We start from the raw sequence: 24171 nt of genomic DNA, 5'->3' as shown, positions 1-24171 counted from the left end.
AGTTCCAAGACCACTTGGCCAGAATAAAATGTGACTACTGAATTTGCTTCCCTGTTACTGGAATTGACACTCCTGTATTCTATACACAACTCATGCCAGCAGAAATGATCGCATTATTTACTCTAATGAGTTCTCCTAATTTTTGGATTGTCCAAAATAACAGAAAGAGTGTAACCAGTGAATATATGACAACAGTAATCAAAATAAATACATGGGACGCCCGAGACCACAGCCCAAGGCTATTATTCATTAAATGGGGGAAGAAAAAAATCCTACAAATACAGGGTTCTGGGTCCCTTTCCTAAATATTAATTGTTTATTTCATGATTCTCCTCCACTCTAAACAGACCTTAAACCACTCCTTCTTAATATGCTCCCCTAAAGGATTATAAACTAGAAAGGAGGTTGGTTTAAACAAAGTAATCAGAAAGTAAGCAATCTTCTTCTCTTTCTCTCTGGCTCGAAGCTTGTTATGTCTGTTAAGGAACTTTTCTCTTCAGCGCACAGACCTCAAGGTCAAACAGAGGTTACTCTTCTGCTTTTTGAGGTATGGGTGCTTTCATGTTATTTGCTCATTTTTATTGCTGAGAATAACCATCCATTTGCCCACATAACCAGGGCCTCCCCAACACAAAGACTTGAGAGTGGGCTCTGGCGGGGGGTTAATCCCATTCAACACAAAGCAAACAAGTTTAAATCTCATTAAATGTTGGACTTTGAAGCCAGAATACAAATATTTCCAATTTAGAAAAGGAAGATAGAAATGTGACAGAAGTATTCTAATCATTTAGTAGAATAAATCGTACCAACATGATCCTAAAACTGTCAACTTGGTGGAAAAAACAATAAAACTCCATTAATAATACAACAGCAATGCTTACTTTTTCACATGAGGAAAATTCTATTATAACAAACAGCCTGAGGCTTTTAAATTGCTTTTGTTCTAGATCAGTGGAATATTGTTATGAAGAATATATTGCTAGCAATGATGGTTTGGATCTGAAGATGAAAACTAGCCGATTTTTTAGTGTGAGCCAGCAGAGATGGTGGTGGTTGCACATGGGGCCGTGTGTGAATAACCTCCTTTGTGCAAAATTTTAAAAGGTAGACCCTTCGTTTGGGCACACATCTTGGTGAGCAGAATGCAGGATGGAACTCAACTCCATTTTCCCCCTCAGCCAGGGCACAGCTATACAACCTTCTGCAGAGGCCCAGGTGGCACGAGATTGTTCTTTTAAGACCTATTTATAAGTTGATCCTCTGAAATTCTTTTCCTTGAGTCTACACCAGGATAGGCCTCACTCTATGCCTCCTTTTTAGTTATAAGGTCCTCTATGATAGAATTTCCCATTTAAAGATTTGGACCAATGTTTTTTTCCCCTGGTTTTGGAAGCACTTTAGATTCATCCTACAAGGGTCTTGTAGGTCTCTCAGTTACCAACTGTGGCATCTTGGGGTAAGTTAGGGGTTTTTTTTGATTCTCTTAGCCTAGCTTTCCTTAACAAGGAACTATTAGTTCACTGGTTCCCAATAAACATTTTGTAATGTCCTTTTTCTATACCAAAACGAAATTCATAGGTAATATGATCATTCTACACACAAAATTTTTAAATAATTATAATGTCCACATATAAAGGGGAAAGAAAAGAAGAGCTGTTTATCATAAAACTATATAAAATGCATAGGCCTAACTATAATAGAAAACGTAATGAAGTTGTCAATGCTGAGCAAAACAAAGTTAGAATCTTCTCTCAGTTTAAATAGTAGTTTACATTCCTGGAAAAATCAGTGTAAACCCACAATACACTTTGTGACTATGTGGAAAAGAGGTGCTAGTCTTGATCGTTAGTTATGGCTTTCCACCCATATAAAAGGGCTTTTGAAAGTTGTGTGGAGCATTCATGGAAATTGTTTGTTGGGTAGTACTGTTTCATACATGGAAGGAGGTATAGCACCCCTGGTCCCAATCTCCTAATGCCAGTAACGCCTGATCATTGTGATAATCAAAAATCCCCCCAAATTTCCACAACATACCCTAGTAGGGGTGTATTTCTCTCATTGACAACCACTGGATTAACTAGTCTTGAATCCAAGAAGCCTGAAAAACTCAGGACCAGAAAAGGCCTTCCTCAGTGAAGATTTTACTAAAACTTCCACTTTCCTTCAGCCTCTCCCGGGGATTCCAGCTCTTAGGGGAAGAGAACACAGCCGATGCGACAATTGGCCAGGACCAGCCCTGAAAGGACCTTGAGGAAGACAAATGATACCTCTACCTTCTCCCCACTCCATCTCCTCCCATCCTCACAGAGATTTCCCACTTATTCTTCCCTCTCAGGCTTTCTCCCTATCAAAAATCACTTTCAGAAGTACAGATATGTTAGCGATTTATACTTCCGTGTGAATATGTGTTAATGTTACGTCTCTTAAATCCAAATGGCTTATGAGCATATAAAAAGGTGCTCAGCCTCACCAGAAATTAAGGTAGTGAGAAATTTATAATAAAAATGAGACACTATTGATATTTCATACTCATCAGGTTGGCAAAAGTCTAAAACTCCAACAATACCAAATGTTGGAAAAGAGTGGGGAAATTGGTACAGCCACTGTGGGGAGCAATTTGATTTTATCTATTAAGATTGGAAATGCTCTTAATCCTACATCACAGGAAATCGACTCTTAAGTCTATACCTTAGAGGAAAACTATTTGTTTGTACCGGAAGATATATATGTTTGTGGCAGCATTACTTTTAATAGTGAAAAACTACATCAGCTGGAAACGTTTAAATGCCATTAATGGAAGATCAGATTCATATATCACTGTGTATTCATACAAGGGAATATGATACAGCAATTACAATGATGAATCACAGCTTTGTGTCTGCACAATGATAAGTCTCAAAAACAATGAAGAGGGCTTTCCTGGTGGCGCAGTGGTTGAGAGTCCGCCTGCCGATGCAGGGGACACAGGTTCGTGCCCCGGTCCGGGAAGATCCCACATGCCGCGGAGCGGCTGGGCCCGTGAGCCATGGCCGCTGAGCCTGCGCGTCCGGAGCCTGTGCTCCGCAACGGCAGAGGCCGCGACAGTGAGAGGCCCGCGTACCGCCAAAAAAAAAACAACAATGAAGAAAAGCTAATTGCAGGATATGTAGAGTGTGACACCATTTAAATAGTTAAAAAACCTGCAAAACAATGCCATATACTGTTTATAGATACATGAATATGCAGTAAAAGCATAAAACATGTATAAGAATGATTAATTATTCATGATCTTGGTTATTTCTGAAGAAGGAGAAAGAATGAGATTGGGAAGAGGACACACAGAAAGCTCTCAGTTGTATCCGCAATGTTTTTGTTCTCCAAAAAAATATCTAAAGGAAATGTGGCCAACTGTTAAGGTTTAATTTGCTATAGATAGTGCTGGATATACTAGGTACTCATTATATCTTTTACATATTTCGATGAGAAATAATACCATAATAAAAATAATTTTTAAAAGTGATGCATCTTGGGCTTCCCTGGTGGCGCAGTGGTTGCGCGTCCGCCTGCCGATGCAGGGGAACCGGGTTCGCGCCCCGGTCCGGGAAGATCCCACATGCCGCGGAGCGGCTGGGCCCGTGAGCCATGGCCGCTGAGCCTGCGCGTCCGGAGCCTGTGCTCCGCAACGGGAGAGGCCACAACAGAGGGAGGCCCGCATACCACCAAAAAAAAAAAAAAAAAAAAAAAAAGTGATGCATCTTTAAGGGGTATTTGTATTCTTGATTTAGCAGATTCTTCACGACCTTCTAGGCACCAGGTGCTGAGACAGAGAACTCAACAATGAACAAGATACGCTCCCAGTCTTAGATGGTGGTTCTTAAACTTTATTGTGCATCTGGATCACCTGGAAGGCTTGTTAAAACACAGACTGCTGGGCCCACCCACCAGAGTTTCTGATTCAGTTAAGTCTAGGATCAGGCTTGAGAATTTGCGTTTATGACAAGTTCCCAGGTGATGATGATGTTGCTGGTTCGGGGACCACATGTCTCCTGAAGTTGTTTTTTTTTTTTTTTTTTTTTTTTTGTGGTTTGCGGGCCTTCCTCTGCTGTGGCCTCTCCCGTTGCAAAGCACAGGCTCCGGACGCGCAGGCCCAGCGGCCATGGCTCACGGGCCCAGCCGCTCCGCGGCACGTGGGATCCTCCCAGACCGGGGCGCGAACCCGGTACCCCTGCATCGGCAGGCGGACGCGCAACCACTGCGCCACCAGGGAAGCCCCCTAGAGTAAATTCTTGATCAAGTAAATAATTGATCAAGGGATGAAAGTTGAATGAGGAAAACAGATGGGCTGAAAAAGATTACCGCCACCAGGGAAGCCCCTGAAGTTGTTTTAACACTGTTGTGGAAGGACTTTATTCCTCCTCTAAGGATTCCAAGAACTGATGGGAGAAGTATATTTTCTGGACAGCATGCTTAGCCAAGTCTCTAAAGCACAATTATGCTGCCCACCCTGGGCCACAAACAGCACATCATCTTCCTGGAGTCTCAAGAAATGTCACTGCATCCTCTTACCCCTTCTAACTTGTGGTTGTGTATCTTTCAATTTATTCCATTAAAACTTTAGGTCCTCTCTACATCCTATTTGGTGTACGCCCTATACAAAATGTCAACAGCAGTTATTCTCTGATATTGGAATTTTGGTTAATTTTTAAATCTTTTTGCTTGTCTGCATCATCTAACATTTCCATAATGAACATTTTCTTTATGAACAAGAGTTAATTATATAATACGGATATTAAAGTAAAATAAATGTATATCAAATTGTGTTAGGCTCTGTGATGTGGGCAGAGGTGCTAAGAAGTAGTATGGATATGGACTTGCCTTTAAGAGGTTTATGATCTCATTCATACATACATTGGAAAAACATTTAGCAATAAGAGAAGCTATTCAGGAAAGTGTTCACCAAGAACTAAATGTACAGTTGGCAAGTACTTTGGAAGGAAAAAATGACTAGGCTGAGTGGCCCTAGAAGGAGCATTTGGGTCCAGCCTTGGATGATAAACCTGCCAGAGACTAAGCAGCGGGCGAGGGAGGATGCAAGGGTCTCTGCAAATCCCCAATATACATATAGGTGCTCAGTGAACACTGAAGAATGGAACACTTATTGAATTCATATAGAAACTTCACTCAGGCACAAGTACATTCAGCATAATAGTGGTTATGATGATTACATCTCAAAAGTGCATCTGTGGGTTTGCAAAGAAAGACCCATCTGGACTGGACATCTCTTAGGTGTGTTCTCCTCCCCTTTTGCCCTTAATTAAGATGGGGGAGTTCTTACTGGTCTTCTAGATCCTCTGTTCAAAACCGTAATGGTCTTCTAGTTCCTCTGTTCAAAACCATACTCACCCTAAAGGAGCATCTCTTCACCTCTTTATGTTTGGATTGATCATATTTTTCTCTGTGTTAAAAAAGCCTGGAGCCATCTCCTTCTGGACAAGATGAAACAACAGGGTCCAAATTTATCCTTTTGCCTTAAACAACTAGAAAAGCAGATTAAAATATATGAAAAAATGGGGGCAGAGGTATAAGCAGGGGCTGGACTGAAGAATTACACAGGTGCATGAGGAAACTTTTGAGACTGATGAATATATTCATTATCTTGATTATGGTGATTCTTTCGCAGGGGTATACATATTTCAAAAGTTAGACTGTATACTTCAAATATGAGCAGTTTTTGTAAGTCAATTATACCTCAATAAAACTTTTTTTTTTTTTTTTTCGGTACGCGGGCCTCTCACTGTTGTGGCCTCTCCCCTTGCGGAGCACAGGCTCAGCGGCCATGGCTCACGGGCCCAGCCGCTCTGTGGCATATGGGATCTTCCCGGACTGGGGCACGAACACGTATCCCCTGCATTGGCAGGCGGACTCTCAACCACTGCGCCACCAGGGAAGCCCTCGATAAAACTTTTTAAAAGTACTGGAGAGAGAGAAAAAAAAAAGCCTGGGAGCACAGGTACCATAAAAAAAAATACTCCCGTGCTATTAGTTGGATAGTTTCCCTTTCTTTTAGCAGATTTTAAAAATTACTGTTAAGCAGAGGTGAATATACAGAGAACAATAATCCTATGCTATTTAATTGAATAATTTCCCTTCTTTTTATCAGATCTGTTATTCATGTTAAGCAACTGGGCTGCTAATGAAGTTAAAGCTTCTGGACCCTCGCAAGTTCTTTCCAAAGTTCTATAGCTGATTTTCTGTTTGTAATTGTGTTTTCTTTTTTAAAAAAATAGGCCCCAGACCTCCCTGGTGGTGCAGTGGTTAAGAATCCACCTGCCAGTGCAGGGGACACGGGTTTGATTCTGGTCAGGGAAGATCCCACATGCTGCGGAGCAACTAAGCCCGTGTGGTGTGCCACAATTACTGAAGCCCGTGCACCTAGGACCTGTGCTCTGCAACAAGAGAAGCCACTGCCACGAGAAGCCCGCACAACACACGAAGAGTAGCCCCTGCTCGCTGCAACTAGAGAAAGCCTGTGAACAGCAACGAAGACCCAAAGCAGCCAAAAATATAAATAAATTAAAAAAAAAAAAGAGGCCCCAGATTGTATAAGATTCAGGCTTCATGAAACCTGGATGCAACCCTACTTTTTTTAAAAAAGATTTTATTAAAGGTCTTTATAGAGCAACATCAGACTCCAAATCCAGCCGCCAAGGAGACTGTGTTATGCAGTGGGTACTTGCTGGCATGGCAGGCACCTATGGCTTCCCTCCCTTCTGTTCAGGGATGGGGAAGGTGACAGTGGGCACTGTCTCATCTATGGGTTCCACCATGCTCAGTGGTCAGGCAGGGGCTTCTTAAGGGCCCATCTTTCCACTTGGGTCCCAAGGCAGCATGATCTTCACTTTGATGCCCAGCACACCCTGTCTGAGCAGCATGTGGCACCCAGTGGTGTCTGTGTAGGAGCTAACAAGGTCCTCACTGTGGGTCATCAGGCCATCCACAACTTCATGGATTTAACCCTCTGTCCTGGGAATTGCCCAGGCATTACGACCTAGCAGCCCTTGTCCCCACTCTCCATGATGACCTGCAGCACACCACAGCAAGCCCTCCTAGAAGTATGTACTGCAGATCCCGCCTGGGTGATGTGCACAGAGCTCTCATATATTCCTTTTCCTCCTAAAGCTCTGCACTGCCCTCAGAAGCCAAATCTCTTCTGAAGCACAGCGGTCAATTCCTGGATCCACCAGCCCTCCTCACCAGGAACATTGTGCGTCCTGGAGGCCAAGATAATGATTTCCGTCCCGGTTGGTGTAAATCGGACTTCAACTCCAGAGTCGTCATCTTTGGCCAGCACCCCAGTGAGACACTTGTTCAATTTAACCTTGAGGACGCCATCAGCGACATCTTGGAAATTGACACTGCCAATCTTGCCACCTGGCAGCACCTTAAGGAATGGCCCACTGCTGCTGTTAAATGGCCTAAGGGATGTGATGTGAGCAAAGGGTTCCCATTGCTGTTGCAGACAGAACACAAACACCCAAAGAACTTTAGGACTATGGTGGCCTAGAGCACCATTCTCTCCTTGGATAAGCCTTTGTGTGGACTTGGTAACAGCAGCTGAGGGGCTGTGAATAATACTTCAGACTTCCTCACTTTCTTTTTCATCAATTGCTCTATCTGGAGGGAACCCAAGTGTGAAGGAGAAAAATGGCCCAATAAATACAATTCAGCTTCAGCAGCTTGAGAATGCCCATTCCCTGTCTCCTCCATCCGCACTCCAGAATTGAACAAGCAAGGTAGGAGAGGAGAACTTTGCCTCAGGTGCTCTTTGTGACTCAACATTGGGGAATTTCAGTTCCAACACCTCCAGAGAAGGTGTCTTGAAATGATCATGGAAATAGGATCTTTTACTACATTTGGGCCACATTTCACACTGTTCCTGAGTAGAATATCCTTGCTCCGCCTCTCTGTCAACCAGATCCCACTAGTTCCTCAGTGCAAGCTCAGTGCCTTCCTCCTGGAATTGCCTTCCCAGATCTAACCAGTGCAGAATGAAATCTTCCTTCCCTAAGCCGAGCACTTAAGATATGACAATTCTTGAAGCTGTAAGGAGTTTAGACCCAAACTCCTATAACCATGTGATCTTGGGTAAGTGATAATTTTTCTGAGCAGAGAGTGCCCAATAATAATTCATTTCCCACACTAATATGTGTTACTTTTATAATTAAAATGTTTTATGATGGCAATAACAATTTGTACTGATGTCACGGAGCTGGCATGAAGCTTAACTAAGATAATATATGTAAATATCTTTTGTAAACTATAAAATGCTGTACAAACATAAGGTACTGGCAGAGGTGATATTCCAAATATTTAATGACCGGTAGGCACTGGCCTTGACCAATAGGAATAGTTTCAATCACAGCACTGGAGCTCAGTCCAGTAAACTCCCTGTGGTGTCAGACATTAACTCTTTAGTTGCTAAATTAAAGGAAGGTTTGGGGTTTCCTGAAGGAGAAGCTGAAGTAATGGGGGTCTAGTGGAAAGAGACTCAGGGGGCTAGGGGCTATATTCTTTTTCAGATTCTCTTCCCTTATAGGTTACTACAGGATATTGAGTAGAGTTCCCTGTGCTATAGAGTAAGTCCTTGTTGGTTATCTATTTTATACATAGTAATGTGTATATGTTACTCCCAACCTCCTAATTTATCCTTCCCCCCACTTTCCATAAGTTTTTTTCTATGTCTGTGAGTCTCTTTCTGTTTTGTAAATAAGTTCATTTCTATCATTTTTTTTTAGATTCCACATATAAGTGATATCATATGATATATGTCGTTGTCTGGCTTACTTCACTTAGTACGATACTCTCTAGGTCATCCATGTTGCTACAAATGGCATTATTTCATTCTTTTTTATGGCTGAGTAATATTCCATTGTATATATGTACCACATCTTCTTTAACCATTCATCTATTGACAGACATCTAGGTTGCTTCCATGTCTTGGCTATTGTAAATAGTGCTGCAATGAACGTTGGGACACATGTATCTTAGAAAATATTTTTGCCTGGACAAAAATGAAGCACAACACATAAAAATTTGTGGGGTGAATTAAAGCAGTTCTTAAAGCAAAATTTATAGCATTATAAAGTAGCTTATCTCAGAGAAGAAGAAAGGTCTCAAATCAACAACTAAGCCTCCATCTTAAGAAACCAAGGAAAGCAAAATAAACCAAATGCAAGCAGAAAGAAGGAAATAATAAAGAGCAGAAAAAATGACTTTGAAAACTGAAAAACAGTAAAGAAAATCAATAAAATCAAAAGCTGATTCTCTGAAAACATCAATGAGATCAATAAACTTTAGCCATACTAAAAATTTAAAAAAATAGAAGAGACACAAATTACCAATGTCATGAAAGACCCCACAGATATTAAAAGGCAGTGCTCTGAACAGCTCTATGCATATAAATTCAATAACTTAGATGATATGGACCAATTCCTTAAAAGCCACAAACTTCCAAAACTCATGCAAAGAAGAAATAGGCAACATATATATTAAAGAAATGGAATCCATAGGTAAAAACCTTAAAAAAAAACAAACCCTCTAGGCCCAAATGGTTTCACTGGTAAATTCTACCAAACTTTTAAATAACAAATAGCACCAATTTTACACAATCTCTTCCAGAGAATAGAAGGGAAGAGAACACTTCCCAACTCATTTTATGAGGCTAGAATTGCCTTGATACCAAAAAACTAGGCAAAGACAGTACAAGGAGAGAAAACTATAGACCACTATCCCTCATGAACAGTACACAAAAATCTTCAAAAAAAAAAATACTAGGAAATCAAATCAGCAATATATAAATAGAATACTACTCCATGACCAAGTGGGGTTTATCCTAGAAATGCATGACTGGCTCCAAATTCAAAAATCAATCAATGTAGTTCACCATATTAAAAAACTAAAAAGGAAAAATGACATGAGCATAACAAACAATGCAGAAAAAGCATTTGAAAACATCCAGCATCGATTCATGATAAAAACTCTCAGCAATATAGAAATAGAAGGAAATGTCCTTAATTTGGTAAAGGCCATCTACAAAATACCTACAGCTAATGTAATGTTTAATGGCGAAATACTGAATGCTTTCTCCTAAGATCAGGAACAAAGCAAAGATGTCCTCTATCAACACTCCTATTCCGTACTGTACAGGAAGTCCTAGTCAGTGCAGTAAGGCAGAGAAAGAAAGTAAAGGCATACAGATTAGAAAGAAAGAATACTGTACCTATCTACAGGTGACATGATTTTCTACATAGAAAATCCCAAGGAATTTACCAAAAAAGTCTTAAATTAATAAATGAGTTTAGCACAACTGCAAGAGATAAGGCTAACTCACAAAGAACATTATATTTCCACATGCTTAAACAATTTGGAAATCAAAATTAAAATATATATTTCATTTAAAAATTTTAAAGGAGAAATACTTAGGTATAAATTTAACAAAACTTGTGCAGGATCTGTATGCTGACAACTATAAACACCGAGGAGAGAAATCAAAGGACATAGATGGAGAGACATACTGGATTCATGGGTTGGAAGATCCAATTTAGTTGAACATGTCAATTTTCTCTGAAGAAATCTATAGATTTAATACAATTCCAATCAAAAGTCCAATAAGATTTCTGCAGATATAGACAAGCTGATTCTAAAATTCATTTGGAAAGGCGAAGGGACCAGAATAGCCATAACAATTTTGAAAAAGAAGGATAAAGTGGGAGAAATCAATCTACCTGACTTTAAAACTTACTGTAAAGGAACAATAATCAGGACACTGTGGTACTGGTGGAGGGATAGAGACATAGACCAATGGATCAGAATATATCAAGCAATTGAGTCACAAAATGTCAGTTGTTGACAAAGGTAAAAAAGCAATTCAAAGGCTTCCCTGGTGGTGCAGTGGTTGAGAGTCCGCCTGCCGATGCAGGGGACACAGGTTCGTGCCCCGGTCCGGGAGGATCCCACATGCCGCGGAGCGGCTGGGCCCGTAGGCCATGGCCGCTCAGCCCGCGCGTCCGGAGCCCGTGCTCCGCAGCGGGACCCCCGGCCCGGGAGGATCCCACATGCCGCGGAGCGGCTGGGCCCGTAGGCCATGGCCGCTCAGCCCGCGCGTCCGGAGCCCGTGCTCCGCAGCGGGAGAGGCTGCAGTGGTGAGAGGCCCACGTACCGCAAAAAAAAAAAAAAAAAAAAAAAGTAATTCAATGGAAAAAGGATAGCCTTTTCAATATATGATGTTGGAATAACTGAACATCCATATGCAAAAGTATGCCACGAAAAGCTAAAGACAAAAAAAAACTTGACCTCAGTCTCACATTTTATACAAAAATTAACTCAAAAATAGATCATAGATGTAAAACGTAAAACTATAAAATTTTTAGAAGAAGATATAGTAGAAATGTGTATGACTTGGGATCAGGGAGTTTTCTTAGACTTGCTATTAAAAGCACAACTCATAAAGGAAAAAAAATTGACAAATCGGACTTTATTAAAATGAAAACCTTTTGCTTTGTGAAAGACACTAAGAGAAAGAAAAGCTATAGACTGGGGAAAAATAATTTCAAATCACATATTCAACAAAGGACTTGTATCTAGAAAAACTCTTAAAACTCAATAGTAGGAAAACAAACAACCCAATAAAAAATGAGGAGAACATCTTGTTATAGTTTAATTTTTATAATCCTTAAAACGAAGGTACCTCTCCTGATAGGAAACAAAGACCAATGCCTTTTGTTTGTTTTCAATGCCATTTTAAAATATAGTGCTTTCTGGATAATTCACATTACTGTAGATGGGAACAAAGTAATCGAGGTTTAAAATTAATTCTGTTTAATATTATAGGAAAAGTTTAAACTAAGCATTTTATTCACTTCAGTTTGATTTAAGTGATCAGCTCTTCTAGAAAGCTTTCCTTGACCCTTAAGTATGAATTCCGTATTCCCCCACTGTGCTTTGCCAGGTTCCTGTGCATATCTTTATCACAGCACCTTTCTTATTTTACAATATTAACCTGTCTCCTAAGGTTAAACCTCCTAAGGTTTCACTTTATTCCTAAGCCCTAGCATAGTAACTGGAAGGTAGTAACCACTCAGTGTGTTTGTTGAACAGTTAAAGACTTGTAAAGAATAAATAAAAATTATTGATGAATTAATAAAATAGCAACAACACTAATAAAATCTGATAATATTAGGATGCTTTTAGAATGGTCCCTGACACATAGTAAGTATGCAATAAATGCTCAATTATTCAACAAATATTATTGTAGTTTTCCTACAATGTATGAAGCACTGTTATAGTTGATAGGTAAATTACATGCATTTTCGGTTATAGCCCTTAGAGCAAAAACAACACAGACCAAAACCCCCACCCTCATGGAATTTATATTTTAATAGGAGAGACAAACAATAAGTAAAATAAATAGGTGAAATATGTAGTTTGCTAGATGGAAAAAAAAAGGCGAGGGGCAAAAGACTTAAACGTCTATGTACGTTCACCAAAGAGGAAATAGCACATGAAAAGATGGTCAATACAATCAGCTATTAGGAAAATGCAAATTAAAATCACGATGAGATACTACTACACAGCTATTAGGATGAAAATAAAATCAATAGCAACAAAAGCCTGACAGCATCTACTGATGGCGAGGTTGTGGAGCAACTGGAACTCTCATTTGTTGCTTGGAATATAAAATGGTACTCAGGTAAACAATTTGCCTGTTTCTTATAAAGTTAAACACATACTTACCATATGATATGGTATGATACCCCTCCTAAGTATTTACCTTAAAGAAATGAATTTTATGTTTGTCCTAAAACCTGCACATGAATATTTATATCTGCTTTATTCTAATCATCACCTAACAGTGGAGACCACCCCAAAATCCTTCAATGGGTGAACAGATAAACTGAGTACATTCATACTCTTTAGCATTAAGATACTATTTAGCAATAAATATTATTGCTAGTAGAGTATGAACACTATTGAGCAATAAAAAGGAATGAAATACTATCATTACATGTAGCAACATGAATGAGTCTCAAAGACATTATGTGGAGTCAAAGAAGCCAGTCTCAAAAGACTGTATACTTTACGATTCCATTTCTATGACATTCAGGAAGAAGGCCAAGTGAAGGAGTAATGGAGAACAGACCAGTGATTTCCAGGGGTTACAATGTGGGGAGAGCGGAACTCTAAAGGGATTTTTTAGGGTGAAGGTGATAGAACCATCTGTATCTTGATTGTGATGATGTTTACACATAGGACTGTACACACACACACACGTCAATTTTACTTACTATATGTTGATTTAAGAAAAGAAAGCCTGGGCTTCCCTGGTGGTGCAGTGGTTGAGAGTCCGCCTGCCGATGCAGGGGACACGGGTTCGTGCCCCGGTCCGGGAGGATCCTACATGCCACGGAGCGGCTGGGCCCGTGAGCCTGTGCGTCCGGAGCCTGTGCTCCGCAAGGGGAGAGGCCACAACAGTGAGAGGCCTGTGTACCGCAAAAAAAAAAAAAAAAAAAAAAAAGAAAAGAAATCCTACTGCGTGCAGCAATGAGGACCCAACGCAGCCAAGAATGACTGAATAAAATAAATAAATTTATGAAAAGAAAAGAAAAGAAAGCCTATATTTAGGTAGGACCTCTGAATCCATCTGAAAGAGACAGTTTATCAAAATTCTGTGTTCCTCAACTCAATTCCAAAGGAGAAAACAAATATTATTAAGTTAAATAAATAGATTTAAAAAACAACAAGAATAAACAAACCAAAACCACACCTTCTATATGCAGGCGCAGTAACTCAAAGTCAGAGTTGATTTACTAGGTAATTATCCTACACAACCATACAATCATGCTTCAGGTTATTACAGCAACAGGCTGAACTGAAAAAACTAGGTAAGTGTGCTTTCTGATGTGAAGTTACCATTCACAGGTTTACTGTGTTGTTTTTCTTCTGTGACTTAATTTCATTTTCTATTTCAGGCTGGATTTATTGATAAGTGCTCTGATAAGCTATTTTTGTAAAAAAAAAAAAGTGTGTGTGTGTAAGCGTTCACAGTGGGTTACGAGTGATCTGTATTTTCTTTTTGCCTCTTAGTGTTGTTTTAAAAATTTCTCTAATGAGCATGTATTACGTTATAAACCAATAACCTAAATAAATTATAAGAACTCAAGTCAATTGCTAACTAGAGTATCTCCCACATAGAAAATTTTTTGGAATGTGTTTTATTTTGTAGGCAAGAATGGGCTTAGTTACTCTAGGTATGATATCTAGTGGTTGTAAAATGGGTGCTTCTAAAAGGATTTCAGAGTTCCCTTAAAAAGGTTGTGTAAACAATTTGGCAGTTCCTCAAAAAGTTAAACATAGAATTACCATATGACCCAGCAATTCCACTCCTATGTGTATACCCAAAAGAACTGAAAATAGGTATTCAAATAAGTACCTGAACACTCATGTTCATAGCAGCATTATTTATAATTGTCAAAAGCTGGAAGCAACCCATATATCCATCAACTGATGAATTGATTTAAAAAATGTTGTATATCCACACAAGGGGATATTATCCAGCCATAAAAAAGAATGAAGTACTGACACATGCTACAGCATGAATGAACCTTGAAAACATTATGCTAAGTGAAAGCAGCCAGACAGAAGAGGTCATGTATTTTATGATTCTATTTATATGAAATATTCAGAATAGGTAAACCTAAAAACTGAAGGCAGATAAGTGGTTGTGAGGTGCTAGGGGGAGGGAAGAATGGGGAATGACTGCTTAATGGGTATGGTGTTTCCCTTTGGGGTGATAAAAATGTTTTGGAACTAGATAGACGTAATGATTATACAACATTGTGAATGCATTAAATATCACTGAATTATGCACTTTAAAATGATTAATTTTGTGTTCTGTGACATTTACCTCAATTTTTAAAAAAAGATGAATGTGTCCCTGCAATCTTATTCACATTTGCAGCAAAAATCTTTATTTTTCAAGGAAATTATAGAGGATATATATAGTTTAGCCCGTATCTACATAGTTAAGAACTCTGAGTGGCATGTGAATTAATGAGTGATATGTACTTTTGGGAAAGTGATCTGAATAGTCTTAAAATGTTCAGAGGAATTGAGTAGTCAGAATGGTTACAAAGCAACATAATGAACTCCCTTTGTACAAGCTTTTCAATGCTCCTCATGTGTGAAAGGTATCTACAAATATTTAATTGTACCAAAATCCTCGGTTGGAATACATTCTATTTAGCTGCTGTTGCCCTAGTGGTCCTTGCAATTCTTGGGATGCTGTGCCTGTCAAAGGTACTTTTTTGTTGTGATGTTGGCCTAAGGGTGAAGGGGAGTGGGGTGTTACCTACAAAATTTGACTTTGGGGCCTGGAATGTTTCTAAGAATTTTGAAATCCCAGGCTTCTCTCTTCACTTAATGATGGCTCTTTCAAACATCTAATTTTCTTGAAAATTCTTGGATCATCTTGTTTTTCCTTTGAAAGTATGTAAAACCTTGTACATGATGCATACCAAATGATTACCCTTTAATAATCAATACAGAGTCTTTTACTGAAATTCATTGTTTGAATTTTCCATTTTCATGTTATTTACTCTTAACCATGATCCTGAAAATTTCAGGTAAAAGTCCTGAGCTGGCTATTCTCTGCCCTTTCCAGATTCACTCTTACCTTTTTCCACTGTACCCTATGCCCTGGCAGGCTGCCCTCCACTGATTTCATCAACAGGTTCCCAGAGCCCCTGGCTTCCTGTAGGGTTCAGCCAATGGGAGGCACATGTAGGAGGTCAGAGGGCAGGGGCAGAGAGAAGCTGGGGTAGCTATTCACCTGCCTGTGCTGTCTGCAGGCTGTGGGTTGACTATGGCTGTGTTCTGTGTTGTGTTCTTACAGAAGGCCGTCACTTGTGTTGTGTGACCCTCTCCTACAGCTACAGTCACAGCCATAACTTCAGAGACAGCGCTTCCTCCGTTCCAGATATTTCTCTTTCTTGCCCTTTCTGACTTATGGGTAGTAAAGGTTCCACACTGTTTTTAGTTCTTTGGTCCTATACCAACCCTTGATGGTTTCCCTTAGCCCTGCACAAAGGACTAACTACATAGTTTGTGGGGTCCAGTGCAAAATGAAAATGCAGAGCTTTTTGTTCAAAAACCACAATGGATTTCAAGATGGCGACCGCAAGGCATTAAGCAGTGCAGGACCTTCTAAGTGCAGGGTCCTGTGTGACCACACAAGCTGCACATTCACGAAGCCTGCCCTGACTGCACACTATTGTAAACAGTACTTACCATAAATGCTCCTCAGTTACCTGTCGAGTGTGCCACCCATTTCCTGCCAGGATCTTTTCTAATACAAGGTCTTAATAGTTCTCCTTCCCATTTAAAAAAAAAAATGTGACTCCATTAGGGGTTCTGGAAAAGTAGCTGTTATCTATACTTAGATTTAAACACTCTGCAATTTAAAACTTTTTAATAGATTTGCATCTGCAGTAGGAAATTCACTTATTCTCTCTCTTCCTCAACCTTACATGGAACAAAGCCACTCATTTGGGAACGAGTGGGGGCCACCGCAGCCCTTGAGCACTACCCACCATGTGCTGGTACCGTAGTTGAAATGTGTGACTCCCAAGCATGCCTTCTGGGCAGGTGCAGGAATTTTTAGCAGTGATTTCAACCATTGAGTTGCATTTTGATTTTTGTCCTGGATACAGAATCTACTATCCTAGTTTGCTTGTTTGTTTTCCCTCTCTTCAAAATAAGACTTAAACCGAGAGCTTTCTCATAGCCTTTCTCTCTCTGGCTAGAAACTTGCCTGAGATAGTGATCTCTTAGTATTACTAAACAAACACCAGTTAGGCCTCCTGTCTTGAGTAAGGCCTGCTCTCTCAACACCATCCTTAACAGACTTGGGGGTTGAGGTGACAGTCAACAAATTATGCTATCTCATTGGTTTCAAAATGGGAGTCCCATAAGCCCTTCTGTGCCAGGACGTTTTGCTTTCATTGCTTTGGTTGTTACAAATTCAGGGATGGCAAACAAACATGAGTTTGAGAAATACTCTACAACTATAGTGTTTCACTGCTTGCACTTGCCACAGACTTATTGGCGCTTGACCACGGAGCTTTCTTCAACAACTGCATTAGTTACATCCATCACTCATTTCTAAAGCACCCACTGACTTTTTCTACCCTCACAGTCCCTTGATTTGGCCACGTTGCCTCTCAGAGGCTTGGATAGAGCAGGAAGCAAAGTTGGGATTTTCTTTCCATGCCTTTTCTCCCCCATTTCTCCATGCCTCCAGTTTTCCCTGTTTTTAAGAAGCGCTCCTGAAGAGTCACCTTTAATGTAAAGTACTATACGGAAGGGTTCACTTCTTTGAAAAGTTACCAAATATACTGTCTCATCTTTTCTCACAAATTTTCTCTCAAGGAGAACAAACTTGCATTTCAAAAGGGGGGTCATATGAAAAAAATAATTCCAGCTGTTTAAATCCAGAGCACAGAAAAATTATTCCTAGAACAATACACAGAATGTTCACTGGGACTGAAACATTTCATTTGGTTGTGAATTGGCTACAGTTCCATTTCCATTCAGTTTTGATCTGTTCTTGAGTTAGGCAAATAACCAGTGTGGCCTCAGAAATGATCCTTCTCTGGGCTTCCCTGGTGGCGCGGTGGTCGGGAGTCCGCCTAACGATGCAGGGCACACGGGTTCGTGCCCCGGTCCGGGAGGATCCCACATGCCACGGAGCGGCTGGGCCTGTGAGCCATGGCCGCTGAGCCTGCGCGTCCGGAGCCTGTGCTCCGCAAGGGGAGAGGCCACAGCAGCGAGAGGCCCGCGTACCGCAAAAATAAATAAATAAATTTAAAAAAAAAAAAAAGAAATGATCCTTCTCTTGTGAAAGCCAACAGCATTGCTTAGGTTTCTAGTCTGGATGGCTGGAAGGGGCCTGAGAGGTCTATTATAGCCAAACTACAAATGAGGAAACTCAGAGCAGTTCTGGACTGGGTGACAGAACTTGTAAGCATAGAGTAGAGAATTTTGCCCAGTGCATCAGATTCTTAATCCATGCAATTTTGAAGTAGCTCTGTGGAGACAAATTTTCAGGGAAAATTGGCTCCCAATTTTAATTTGCCTCTTCCTCCATCATCCAGTCCTGCCATTTTCCTTCCTGTACATTGTCCTCTGAGTGGTTGAGGGGCGTCCTTAACAATTACCTGTCCACCTTGCTCTCTGCAATGTTCATTTCTGCCCCCTCCCTGATTTACCTGCCAGACATAAGTGTTGCTCTGAATGTCTCACAGTAACAAAATTGCCATTTTTGCATCTCTACTATAAGCCAGTACTGTATTTCAACAATTTAAAAAATTTCATAGTAAATATTTATCACAAATTAGATCACAAGCAAGTTTTATGTGTACACATACATATATCCATGTGTATCTGTCTAAAATGTGTATACAGACATACATGTATCTATGCACATGTTTGTTATCACTTAAATGTATACAATCAATTGTTTGTTTTCATTAATTAACAGTACTGAAAAAGTGTAAACTAAGAAATCACAAATGAAGACTAATTACAATAAAAACAAACTACTTTAAAAAAAATTTCATAGTTACTGATAACATTTCATAGTAATTGAATAAGCCTTATCATTTTAAATTTCAGTGCTTTAAAATAGAATTATTTTACTTTTAAATTTATTTCAGACTTATTTGAAACATTTCAAACATTCAGCAGAAGTAGGGTGAACAGTATAACAGACAGCTCCACCAATTATCCATACTTTGCTAATCTTGTTTTATTTATCTTTTGGTTTTTGGGGAGGGGGCTGGATTATTTGAAAATAAATCCTAAACATACTTTCACCCCAGATTCCCCATTATGCATTCTAATAGATAAGAACTCAAGAAGAAATTTAACCACAATACCATTATCACATGTAACAAAATTAATAATTTCTTTTATTTTTTAATTAAAAAAAATTAACTAATTAATTTTATTTTTGGCTGCATTGGGTCTTTGTTGCCGCGCATGGGCTTTCTCTAGTTGCGGCAAGCGGGGGCTACTCTTTTGTTGAGGTGCGCAGGCCTCTCATTACACAACAAGACTTCTCTTGTTGTGGAGCATGGGCTCTAGGTGCGCAGGCTTCAGTAGTTGTGGCATGCAGGCTCAGTAGTTGTGGCACGCAGGCTCAGTAGTTGTGCCTTGCGGGCCCTAGAGCGCAGCCTCAGTAGTTGTGGCGCACGGGCTTAGTTGCTCCGCAGCATGTGGGATCTTCCCAGACCAGGGATCTAACCTGTGTCCCCTGCATTGGCAGGCGGATTCTTAACCACTGCGCCACCAGGGAAGTCCCATTTCTTAACATCTATATCAAGTCCACATTTTATTTCCCTGATTATCTCAAAGTCTTTTAAACAATTGGTTTATTCAAATCAGAGCCACACAGGATCTAAACATTGCATTTGGTTTACTACACCTTTTAAAAGCCATTATTTACACACATTTGACTTTCACTTCATTGACCAATGAAGAATGTATGGTCCCAGTACACAGGTGGGTGAACTGGGGCTCAGAGAGGTTAAGAAACCTCCCCAAGTTCTCATTGCTGGTAGGGGCCAGACCCAGGACTTGAATTAAGGTCTGCCTAAGTCCAAAGACTCCATTCTACTCCTTCCCCTTCAGGCTACCAGAATTTTCCCTGTGTTGCAGAGAGGCAAGAGGCCTAGTGGTTAAGAGAGAGGGTTTGGGCTCAGGTTGGCCTGGATGCAAATTGGAGCAAGTTACATAATCTCTCTGATCCTCCACTTCTGTCTGCGTCTGTAAAATAAGGTTAATGATGATGGATTGGGGCTGATTAAATAGAAAGCATGTCTAGTACTTAGCACAGTGACTGGCACATAGAAAGCACGCAGTAAACCTTAGCTATTATTCCTCACATAAAGGAGGAGAAAGAATCACAAAATGGTTGTTTGCTTTTGTCAGTAGCTCAGGAATTGTGGTTCATCATTGTTACTACAACTCGTTTAGGATTGAGGCTGAAAGGGTGGGGAGTTTGGGAGTAGGGTGTTGATTCTGCCTGGATTGGAGAAGGAAGCCCTGGACATAAAAATGTAAGTAGGCATCCAAGGAATTCTCCCGAGACCTCAGCTGGAAAACAGTTCAACGTGTCTTCTGACCTTCCATAGAGGGAAAACCGGTGGGGAGCAGACATGGTGAGAGGGAGCAGACATGGTGAGAGGGAGCAGACATGGTGAGAGGGAGACTTCTCAATGTTTATTTGAATCTGGAACCATGTAAATGCATTAAACCAATTCCAATAAAATGAATTGCATTAAAAAAAACAGCCCTCTTTTACCATGGGGTAAGTGCTGTGAATGGGAAAACTAGGATTTGATGACAATAATAATAGTAATAATAATAATCCCCTTACAATTTTTGCAGCTCTCGGAGGGCTTCGGTCATCTAAGTCAGGTTTTGCACCAGGATGGGACTATTTCAGCTTGACTCTGATTTCAAAGATCTAAGGTAAATTTTAACTTTCGCTATCCTCCCTCTGACACTCATTCTAAGAGTCCAGAACCCGTGCTCCCAGATTTGGAGTTGTCTTCAAGCATATGCATTGTCAGGGGCTGAATCTATTGGCTAACTAAGGTCTTTGTATGTACTGTCTGTACATTTATGGGTGCCTTCCCAGTTTATTAGGCCCTAAGTTGTTTTTGATGCTAAGTAAAGACTCTGGGGCTCTGATTTTCTAGAGTCCTTGGGAAGGGAGGGGGTCACATAACCCCACTCACAAATAATCAAGAACTTGCCTAGACTCTAAGGCCTTTACACACACGAACTCATTAAAACCTCACAATAACAGTACACTGCAGGTACCATTATTCTGATTTTACAGGCAAAGAAACTGAACCAAGTGAGGTGAAGTAACTTGCCTAAGGTCAGAGCCTGCACGACTAACCACTAGGCATACTACCTCTCTGTTGGCAGTGGGCCAAGCATGTAGGGGTCCTTTGAAGGTGATGCAGACGTCCTTGGCCGTGCAGCAGCAATGCTTAAGGTTCCAAATCCTTCCTTCTAGTTTAGGACCAAGAAAGACCAGGGTGTCAATTTCCTCATTGACCCTGGGCAAGTCACTTAACTCCCTTCAAGCCTCAGGTTTCTTATCTGCCCCAGGGAGGAGTTTTATAAGAAAAGACCTCTCCTTGCATTACGAGTGTGGGTGTGTGCTGGGGGTGGGAGGTGTAGGGGTTGAGGTTTCTGGGCGGTACTGCGCTGCTTTTCCTAGGTCTCTTGAGGAAACAGGGTGTTTGGAGGTTTTGTCCTAGTCAACTTCCTCCCAGGAGGTCGGGCCCCCAGTCAGTGATGGCGCGCAAGCTTGGCTATGCCTCCTCCGCTTGGAAAAGGGCCGCCACTGCGGCCAGCTCCGGCCAAAGCCCGGCTGCCCGGAGGTCGAGGGTGGGTCTTTTTTCCCTGAGGGAGTTAGAGCTGAGATTGTATCCTTAGGAAGGCTTCTTGGAGGTAGTGACAGTTGAGTCAAGTCCTGAAGGTCTAGCAGGAGTTAGTAAGAAGAGGTGGAGGGGGAAGGGTTACCCCCGGCCCAAACAACAGAACAAAGAAGCACAACCCGGCTTACAGTATGGGAGGAGGAGCTGTGAGAGTGGAGAGGTCTGTAGGGGCGAAATCGTGCGGGGGCTCAAAGCTTTATTCTAAGAGCAATTGGGAGGAGTTTGAAGGAGGGTAGTCCGGAGTTTTAGAAAGATTCTTCTAGCCACTTGGGAAGAATGGGTCGGAGAGGGGCAGGAGGCTATCATAGAAAGCAATCGGGTTGGAAAATGACCGAGGACTGAGGAAAGTGGCGCTGGGGGGCGGAGCCGAGCATCTGAGCCTTTCTCAAACCCCACGACACTGTGCGCTGTCCCTCGACTTTCTTTGCTTATGTGGAAGGGCCCCATAAAGGGCAGGGCACCGGCCAAAAGCTCAAAGAGCGAAACAGCGCAGAGCCCCCTGTTCTTTCGGGGGCTCTCTGGTCCACGTGCCCCAGAATTCGTAGGGTTTTGCGGGAGAACTTAACACTGCTTAAGATGGAGAACCGTTACCCCTCAAAATACACAAAAACCTCGGCCGCTTTTGGCAGCAGCCTCCTCCGTTCATGACCTCATGCTTTAAGCTCCCATATAGCCTTCCCCCGCCCTGTCCACACCCGGTGCCCGAGTGGGGGTGGGGTGAAGGGACAGTGGCGAAAGTCTGGGTAGAGGGAGCACCTTATTTATACTGCGCGAAGATTTGGGGTAAGGGGCACAACGATTTTCCCATACCGAAAAAAGCATGGTTTAACTTTCTCCTGAGCAAAAAACACTCGCTGTCTTGTGGGACCTCCCCGAGATAGATGCCCCGTACCCGGCCCGAGGTAGTCTGTTTAAGCCCAACCATCTTTGGTTCACGTTTCCTTGGACCAGAGAAGCCGCCTGGACGTGCTGGCGTCCCGGGCTGGACCGAAGGGCGGCCGCGCCTTCGAGGGACCTGGGGGCTGTCGGGCTCTCGCCCCCCTGGCGCCGCCGAGGTTTGAACCCTTGGCTTGCCTTTCAGCCCGCGCCCTGCCCCCTGCTCGCAGCTGCTCTAGGTTTGGGTGCAGCGGTTTCCCCCGCAGAGGAGGAGGAGGAGACTGCGCGAGGAGCGACTCCCTGCTCGGGTTTCCGCACCAATGCCGAGCGGCCCCAGGCGGCCCCCGGCGGCCGGCCCTCCTCCCCGGCACCACGTTCCACAGTCATGGCGCACGAGGAGGGGCGAGCGCGCGCCGCGGCGGCACCCGCGCCCCTTCCCCTCCCCTCCGCCGCCCGGTTCCGGCCCCTCTCCTAGGCAACCTCCCTCCCCGGCCTTCAGCGCCGCGGAGATGTAGACCCCTCCCCAGAGGGATGCAGTTCCAGCGCCGTTTGCAGCACCCCCTCCCCGCCCCCATCGGGGCGGAGGGATGGAGCCGCGCGCTTCGCGAACCTCCAAGCCCCTTCCCGGGAGCCTCAGCCTTTCTCCCAGCCCCACCGAAGCCGGGATGCAGCGGGGGGTAGGCGCAGACCGTTTCCCCGAAGCCCACCTAGACCTTGGCATCTTTGCAACCCCTTAAAAAATAAACATAAAACCCAAACCCCAGTCGTTAGATTGCAAAGCGCGTTACAATAACCGGGATGGCTACGCAGGAAACAATCCTGCACTGGTCCGGGTCTCAGGCGGCAGCTTCCCGGCCACGCCACCTTCTCCCGGCCCTCGATTTTCCGGCCTTGCCAGAGAGTCTGCCACACCCCGGGGCTGACAGGTCCCGTGCGGGGCCGCAACTTGGTCCGCGCCCCCTGCCCCATCCATGTCCAGAGTCTCGCCAGCCTACAAAAGGTGCAACCTCACGTACAGGCAGAGCACACAGATAAGGTCGGCAGCGCACGCCAGGGAGGCTGCGAACAATGCGCCGGGCGGCCCGCGCCGGCCAAAGCGCGGCGCCCCGGGGGACAGGGGGCGCGGGCGGGGGCCGCGGCGGAGGACCCGCCGGCCGCGGCGCTGGACACCTTACTTCCTGCTTCCCCGCCCGCGGCCAGACCCAGCTCTGCGGAGGGATATCTCTCCCCTCCTCTGTCCCTCTCTCTCCCTTCCCCCGCCTCCCCTCCTTTTTGCTTCTGCTCCCCCCCCGCACCCCGCCTTTCTCCTTTTGCAAGAAAATAATTTGACAGTCGATTTGCTGACAGGGGAGGAATTTGCATCCTGGATTAAAAAAAAAAAAAAAGGCCGAGAGGAGCTTGGGAACGGTTGCTAGGGGTGGGTAATGGGTGAAAAAAGGGGGCGCCGGGGAGCGGATAAGGAGGGTTAAGGGAGGGGGCGAGGGTGGGGAGCAATGCAAAAGGTAAGGCCAGGTTACAGCGGCTCGGCCCCGAGTGGGCTGCGGCCGGGGGAGGGGCGAGAGATACATATGTATTTCTGTCTTCCTAGCACACCCCCTTCCCTCTAAGCGATGGCTGAGAGGCGGTGCATGCAGATGGGGAGTAAGTTTCCTGAAGGGGAGGGTGGATGCACGCGCGCGGCCCCGCGCTGCAAATTTCCACCGGGGAGGGAGAGTGGCTGGATGCAGAGAGTTTGGAGTTGCTT

General features: G+C 42.9%; 1 protein-coding gene and 1 pseudogene across 1 annotated transcript in view; one reads left to right on the top strand and one right to left on the bottom strand.

Annotated features, from left to right (window-relative positions):
* The window catches only part of TRERF1 (transcriptional regulating factor 1), a 309743-nt gene that overhangs the window by 76568 nt on the left and 209004 nt on the right, over positions 1-24171 (top strand). The window contains exon 4 of the mRNA XM_028479519.2: positions 20485-20568. The gene's annotated coding sequence lies outside the window, so the exon portion shown is untranslated. The remainder of the gene's footprint in view (positions 1-20484; positions 20569-24171) is intronic.
* LOC102993093 (40S ribosomal protein S3-like) lies at positions 6732-22814 on the bottom strand (annotated as a pseudogene).

This window comes from Physeter macrocephalus, chromosome 18, assembly GCF_002837175.3.
Source record: "Physeter macrocephalus isolate SW-GA chromosome 18, ASM283717v5, whole genome shotgun sequence".
NCBI classification, from domain to species: Eukaryota; Metazoa; Chordata; class Mammalia; order Artiodactyla; family Physeteridae; genus Physeter; species Physeter macrocephalus.
The sequence above is the reverse complement of the archived record's forward strand: the minus strand, read 5'-3'. Positions and strand labels throughout refer to the sequence as shown.